Raw genomic sequence first — 8,279 nt, 5'->3', positions numbered from 1 at the left:
TCTCTGATGGCAGAGGTTTCCTGACCATTCACAAGAACACTATCTTTATAATACTCTTTAGTGTTATCTGGGATGGAGTTATAGACATCTAGGTTCTGTTGTTCCCACAAGCCCAGAGACACAAAAGAAACACTAGCTGAGACTCTCATGGGTTCTTCAGCCAGTAGGTGAAAGTTTCCACTTGCCATGGGTACTTCCTCCTCTGGGGAGAAGGCTAAGGACATGGTGTGGACCCCTGAAGGTGTACCCTTACATCTGGGATCACCTTTCACATGGTCAGTTGACCCACAAACATAACATTTCCCAAATGTTTTGATGAATGGGGGTGTGTTCTGACCTCCATCGGGTTTGGGCCCAGATGGTGCACTAGCCTGATTTGGTTTCCCTTGTGGTTTACCCTTATGTTGCTGTTTGTGGCCCTCTTTTGGATTGGAGGTATTAGAATTCTCTTTGTTGTCTTTCTTTGAATGTTTCCCCTCATCCTTTTTCTGAGTAGCCCCAGAATCCTTGTGAGTAGCCCTGTTGGCAACCCACAAGTCAGCAGACGTATCTAGTTTCTTTGGATCTATCTCCTTAGAATCAGCCAAGTGCTGTCTGAGCTCAGGTGTAAAGTAAACACAGGGTTGTAACTCTCACTATGAATTGACCAAACAACTATGGTCTAAGTTAAGGTTCAATTTTCCCAACCAATGAATGTTCTGCTTCTTAAGAAGTCAGAAAGAAATAGGGAAATACCAAGGAAAACAAGTAGGGCAAACACGAAAAATATATTCAGTCATACATATTATTTATTGGTATAAACAGAAATGAAGACTGGTTAAAATGTTTTCATTGTTCATAAAGTCTGCATAAAGTGAACAATGCTAGGAGGATTTGCACACAAAATGTTCAGTGAAATTTTTAGACACAAGGAACAAAAAATGACCACTTAAATGGTTAACATTTACAGACAGGATAATCCAAAGAATGGACATAATAAAAGGAAAAGAAGAAAAACAAATAATTACACATTAGAGCAAACAAAGTACACAATTAAATACGATTTTTAAAGTATTAAATCAAACTTTCTTATGAGCAAAGGTACCTATCCTTTGTGTATACTCATGATCAAAATCTGATCATGGTGGGTAAAGCTGCCTACGTGCCAGTTTTTAAACTGTGGATAAATGATGTAAACACAGACCATCAGTTATTACTAATAGGATTTACGAGCTGTGCTTGTGGCACGTTTCGGCTTGGAGCCATTAGTCTTGGCATTGATTGAAGAGCCTTCCTTAGGGCAATTGGATCCTGTATGTGACACAGGGTAGTGCAGAGATTTTCAGCCTTTGGGATTTGTCGGTGGCGGATGCCTCAACAGCCTGGGACTGCACGGGTAGGGTCTTCGAGTTGAGACCCGATGTCAGGTGTGGTTTTATGGTGAAATCACTCTTTGAATCGCAGAAGATCCGAGTGGGAAGTTAGACATAGCCGTAATGTCCGTCTTCTATTTCCGTACACGTGAGGCTCTGACAGGTGGGTGTGTTTGGATGCCAAACGAGGCTTGACACTGAGCTCAGGCGAGCAGACATCAAAAATAGACTACAACATTACAAGATTTCTCATTCCTTCATAAGTGTTTACTCGGTAACCCTTAATCCAACCATCTAAGTTTTTCAAACACTCACATACCCAGGTAGCCCAAGGGGTACCATAATGCTTTTTGAGGGTCCTAAACCTCTTAAGGTAAAGGGCAAGGGGTCTTCCCAAATCTAGCAATTAAAGCTAGCTTCACACACTCATAATCCATCCTATCCACCTCCCCCAACTCCATTACAACATCAGATGCAACATTGGGTAGCCTAGAGAAGAGCCAGGGAAGCAATTGATTCCTTGTGAGACCTTGAATACCATGGTTATATTCAAACATTGCCAACCAATTTAAAATATCAAGCTTACCCTCTTACATACCCACAATTTCTTTAGGCATACAGGGTCTCTTAGGACTGGAAGACCTAGAAGACTCTGGGAGAGAAGCATTTTCAAGAGACAATCTTTTCATTTCAAGTTCATGATTCAACTCCATTTCTCTGAGTTTCAGTTCTTGATGTTTTTGTTCAGTTTGAGCATTTAAATGTTTGAATTCCAGTTCAAGCCTCATTTTCTCTAGAGAAATGAATTCAGGACTGGGTGTAGGACCTGTGGGGGTCCCAGTGGACAAGGGTTGAGGTTGCTGAGCAGGCAAGGGGGCAGAGAGGCCTACATTAAGAGACACATCTTCCTCTTCCAACTCATCATTAACAGGCATTGTATCATCCTCAATACTTTCCACATTTGCTAGAGAGTCAGGTATTTCAGACCCACTCCCTAAGATTTTGATTCTTTAACAACTTTTCAACTAATTCAATCTTTTTGCCTTTGGCAGAGAGTTTCCTTTCTTTACACTTGTTTCTTAAATAATCAGCAGTGTAACTCAGGAGGGTCTCCTGACTGTGGCTTTCCATATCAGAAATGATTAATATTGCTTTTTAGTGATGTTAGCCTTGTTGTTAGTTGATCCAAGGTAATAGCAGCACTCCAAGTGTAACTACTATACTTTTATCCTCACCGCTGTACACCAGTGTTAGGCAGAATTATGTCCAGTACCCTTTGAGAACACTACACACAATTAGGACTACAAGTGACAGTAATTTTACCTTTGGTACAAGCCTGTACTACACAGTTATAATGGTAGTAGTAGCGGAGCAGCCTGACTTATCTCAAGAGTAAGTGAGCAGTACAACGAGTTACACAAAGAACAGCAATTACTATAGTTCAGGCAAACACTGACTCAAGGTTTCTAAGTAAAAGAATATATATGTATTTACTCAACAGTTTTATAATATTTCACTTTTCTAAGCAAGTTAAAAATCACAATCATAAATCCACCACCCCACTTCCCTTAAATTCCAGACAAGTTAAGCTCACAAAATGAAGTGGGAGCAAAATGGCACTCCAGCAATTTAAAAGGGAGGGAAAGACAAAGTTATTAGAAATGAGATCAAACCACCAGGTAAGTACTCAGTGCAATTGAACAAAAGAGACTACAGTGAGAAGATCAGATAGAAAAGGCTTTGGGCCAAAGTCAATATGACAAAAGTCTTTTGCTCAAGATCACACAGTTCAGGGTAGTTTGCGGTAAAGTTCGTGGCACAGATTCCGGACGAGGTTGGTTGGTAGAGATGTTAGTTCAAAGAGAAGAGAAGGACAAGCCCTCAGATTGGAGAAAGATTTCAAACACTTTTCCCGCGGCTAACCGAAACGGACAACCGGAGTTGCACAGTACCTTAAAACGGAGAGGGAGCTGTAGCTGAGGCGAACGTTCCTGGTGGTTCCTGCAGGCTCACGGTTCCTGAAGCGACTGTCAGGCTGACACGAAGTAGGAAGACTGGAGGGTCCTGTGCCACCCAGGGAAGAAACCAGCAGCAGAGCAAAACAATGAATAAAAGGTGCGCTCCTTAAAACCCAAGCAGGGTCCGACCTTCCTGGCTATCCGGCCGCTGTAGCTCTGCACAGCGAGCGAATTCGACCAGAGGAGGGGTCCTGGCTTGTAGGTTGGGTAAACTGGTTGGTCCCACCAGCTCAAGGGAAGAAGTTTCCTGGAGGAACTTCTCTGTCGTTGGATTCGGAGATTCAGACCTGCAGCAGGGCTTCACCGGGCGGTTCAGTCGTGGTAGGGGTCCTCTTCTTCCAATTCCTCGTTGGTTCTTTCATTCCAGTGGTGACTCTGCTCTTCCAGTCCCAGAGACCTGCTTTTTATGCAGTTTTCCCCCATTCAAACAACCTGGCTGTCAATCACACAGCAGGGTGGCTGGCCTGGCAAGGCCAGTCCCCTTAGCCAATCAGACAAGAGTGCGACTTGGGTTACCAAGGGAACCCATGGCAGGGGTCCGAAGATCCCTCCCTCACATCCTGCCTACCTAGACTATCAGGCGCCTTAAGCAGGGCTTCTGTGCAGAATCGCGCGAAAAGACAGCGAACAATGCAATCATCCCCTGTTTGGCGTGCAGAGAAAAACAAGAGAAAGATTTTAACAAAAAGAAATGGCGAATAAACCCTGCCGAAATCAAAATAAAATGTATATGGTCAAGCAGGTTTATGTTTGAGGCTAATATAATAGCCTAGAACAATACCACGTTTGTTTAAGATAATCGCGGTAGAAAAGTTAGGGTAGTTACCACTGCCACCAGCCAAGTCTTGAATCTTAAGGGAGCGAAACAAGGCTCCAAGAGGTACAGACAAAAGAGATAAGAGTTAACCCTTTCTAATGCTCCATGTAAGATGGGGTGTACTGGGTCTGTGGTTTAAAGTGACTATATAAAGTTAATGTCAACTTTACCTGTTTCTGGGGGACAGTAGTCAGCCTCAGAAAAAGTGAGTCAGTGGGAAGTCTCAAAGACAACCCTGTGTCACTGCACTGACGGTGCTGTGTAACACACACAAAAAGTGGTGCACGTGGAGTAGGTGAGGCTCCAGTACCCAAGATCACATAAAAAGTAAAAAACACACACAGCAAAACACATGTAAGAGTGGGAAAAAGGTTCACACTCTTACCAGGTGAAAAAAATAAACCCCAGAAATCCAGCAAAGCTGCTGGGGAACTCTTTAGGTAAGGGAAATCAGCCATTTATGAGCATTCTCCCTAACAAGATTGTATGCCTCTACTAAGTCCTTCGGACAGTTCAATTTCTTCAATTTCATCCACAGGCGTTCCCAACAGACTCCGTCGAACACTTGTTCTAAATCAATAAAACCGAGGTAAACTTTGGTGTTTGATGCAAGCGCTCGTTGTTTAAGTAGATTCAGGATTAAAAGATTTAGCGAGGTCCCCACTCCAGCAATGAAAGCCGTCCGTCTTGAGTCTAATATACCTGTCGTTGTTGCCCATCTCATTAAATCTCTTAGAAGTAATGAAGCAAATAGCTTCCCTATCGAATCCAAAAGGGCTATCAGCCGGTAGTTAAAAGGATTACCCCGGTCGCCTTTTTAAAGATAGGAACTGTTAATGCTTCCTTCCAGGATGCGGGTAAGATCTTAGTTCTTAATATCTGTGTGAATAATGAGGTGATCAGATCAGTTCAACTCTACTCATTTTCTTTTAAGGCGTAGTTTGAGATGCCGTCTGGTCTGGCCGTCCTCGATTTGCGAAGGTTTTTAATCATTCTTTGGATATCTCCCCTATCAAAGGCTATATACCATGTATAGTAGTGCTCAACCCAACGCTCTTCTGATATCTGGGCTGTATTAGTGAATGCTTGTAAATCACTTCCAGGATTGATGATATCCCAGAGGTTTCTGCTATTATTTGTAGTTACTGCAGCTAACATTTTTTCTGCGTTGTGTTGGGCTCGACTCTCTCGAGTGGCTCTAAGCCAATTCTTATATCTTTGTTTACATTTCCTCATTTTTTCATTTTTATCCCAGCATTTGGTTGAGCACAGCATTTTTAGTTCACTTCAAAAACTTTTTCCTTTTTTGCACTAAGATCATATCATAGGCGTGCTTCCTTTCTATTGAAGGTTTCTTATTTACTCCTTACTTTCAAATTCTTTAAGCAGCCACCTATATTCCACCCCTTCTGGGTTTTCTCGCACATGCCTGTCATATTTCTTAACAAGTTTTGTTAGTTCTTTCTGTTTTATCCGTAGTCTATTTAGCCCCCAAGTGACTTCGACTGGATTCATCATCTGAGCCCTCATTTCTTGTAAAGGTATTGTCATTTCAATTCTCAGCATATCTTGGTCACTTATTTTTTGTTTTTTAACCTCAAAGGACTTGATCCATTGGATTGTTTTTTCAGAAATAAAACAATAATCTAGACAAGCTCAATTAGTGCCCCTGGACCAAGTATCAGCTCCATGTAGATCCCCATTCGTTTGGGCGTTTAACATCCTCATGTCCCTGATTTTCATTTCATTTGTCCAGCGTTGTGCTCTTCCCCTCAACTCAGCGTCGGTTATCAGCTTTCCACTTTTTGTTAGCAATTTAATATTCAGATCACCGCAGACGACCATAATTAACAGGTCTTTATCTTCCACCATAGATCTGTTAATCTCTCTCATTATATCTGGCAAGTAGGAATCTGGTTAAGGCATAGTTTTGCTCCAGTAAGTATTTATTAATAGCAGTTTGAATGTACTATTTTCTAGTTGTTCCTTAATTCCCATATTTGCACAAAGGGGTTAGGGGTTAGATGTTCTATTATCTTTAGACCAGCGTCAATTTTAACTAGGGTTATAAGTCCGGCATAAGGTCTTCCTTTTTCACCTTTCTTGGCCTGATTTATGTAAACCTCATATTTTTCACACAGTGGTTTTTCCCTTACCCATGTGTCCTGTAAACATAGGATTTCATACTGATCGAGGAAGCGGTCTTCTCCTGAATAGAGGTGTTTAAAACCACATGTGTTCCATGACGCACAGGTTAGTCTCCTCCCATAATCCTTCTTCTTATTCTATTGCATTTTATTGGCTACAAGGGATTCTGCCATCCACGACCAGACTTGAACTGGCTCTCTACATTGAACTCCTCATTTGAACAGTTTTGCTTGTTTTCTAGAATTGTCAATAGTAAAACGCAAAGTTTTTACCAGGTGATTATGTTCACTGTGCTCTGCCGAGTCTTTATTACTAACCACCTTACGGGATGCTTCATCTCCATCTCTCTCTGTTACCTTTATCAGTCCTTTGTCTCCTGCTTTCACTGGTTTCCCCCGATTTGGTGGTTTCTTCGTCTCTTTTTCATTATTTTCTTCAGGGTATGATTGTCTCATCTTGGATTCCTTTCTTACCAACTTCAGCATTATCTTTCTCCTCGGGGATCTGGTAATATATCGCAGTTGTGTATTCCAATCCCTATAATCAGTCATTTCATAGCCAAGATGGGCTATTTCATGTCTTACTTCCAAGAGCATTTCTTTGATTTTAGACGTAGTCAAGTGCAATATTACCAAATCCGGCTTTCGCTGATTCGTAAATTCCACTATTCGAATATTGTCAGACGATACATGTCTCATTTTCGGGATTTGCCTGAAAAGATTCATTACTTTTTTTCTATTCAAGATTATCTTTCTAGAGGCGTTAAAAATATTTTCCAATCGAATTTTATAGCCGTCCGCTTCTCTCCTGGGGTTGCTTTTATTTCGCTGCCTTACTCCCCTTTGTTCATTAATTTCCTTAGGTTTTCGATCATAGGTTTCCTTGTTTTTACATTCATCATCACTATCCTCTCTTTCGTCTTTCGACTATATTTTATGTGGTACTTTTCCTCCATTTATACAATCCTTTGTTTTCTCTTCCACTATTCTAAACTTGGCGGGGTTGTCTGCCTTCTCTCTTATCATTTTTTCTTTCAACTTTTCCTTGTTTTTCCCTTCTTTATTTAGGTTATTTTTATCTTTCATATTCTTTCTTGGTGTCTCATTTGGTTTCGGTATCACCATCAAGCCTCGTACTTTACCCTCTATTTCGTCCAATTCTCCAGAGCTGAGGTTTTCCCACGTTCCTCCTTGCTTTTTTTTCTATGGCTTCTATAAGGTCACTCACGTCAGCCTCTGATTCTCCAGCATGGGGCTCATAATCATCAATGTCATCCCTTATCATTAAGGGTTCTTCAGGTCTATTTTGTGCCACTGGATTCTCGCTTATACATATTTCCCTTCTAGCTTTCTTTGCACATTGTCTTAATTCCAATGTGTGGGGAGATCTTATATTCCTTAGGAACGCTCTTGATCAGTTTAGTTTACTTTTCGAGAGGGCTTTCATATTTTTTGTTTTTTTTTTTGATTCCTTCACATCCTTTATATTAGCAGGGTTCCCTTTATCTCTGGTTTTGTTTTATTTCCTGTTTTTGAAATGTCCAGGGTCACTGAGCCTGGAAATATAGGGACATTTGTTATCCAATCATATTTTTGGTCTGCACTTTATCGGAGTCTTCTTCATTCCTCGTCTTTTTTTATTTTGTCACTTTCTTCGTTGAGTTAAGGTCTGAGCCTTCTTTTCCCTCAATTATTATAGGTTGATCATTCCTAACGTCTAATGCTGTGTTGTTCCTTCCAGAAATAGATGTTACAGCAGACTCTGAATTTAAATGTGTTTTCCCTTTCAAAGCAGGTTCCGTGGCCTTTCGATCAGCTTTACTTTGTGACTGGAGGTCAGCTTCAGCTTTTTTGTGGGATTGTCTCATCCACTTACAATCGTCTAAAATCGCCTCCATTAGTTGTGACTTATCGTTTGCTTCTCTTCTGGCCATATCGCATAAGC

The sequence above is a fragment of the Ambystoma mexicanum genome, chromosome 12, assembly GCF_040938575.1.
Source record: "Ambystoma mexicanum isolate Mex_15411 chromosome 12, UKY_AmexF1_1, whole genome shotgun sequence".
In the NCBI taxonomy this organism is placed as follows: domain Eukaryota; kingdom Metazoa; phylum Chordata; class Amphibia; order Caudata; family Ambystomatidae; genus Ambystoma; species Ambystoma mexicanum.
This window is presented reverse-complemented; position numbering follows the sequence as displayed.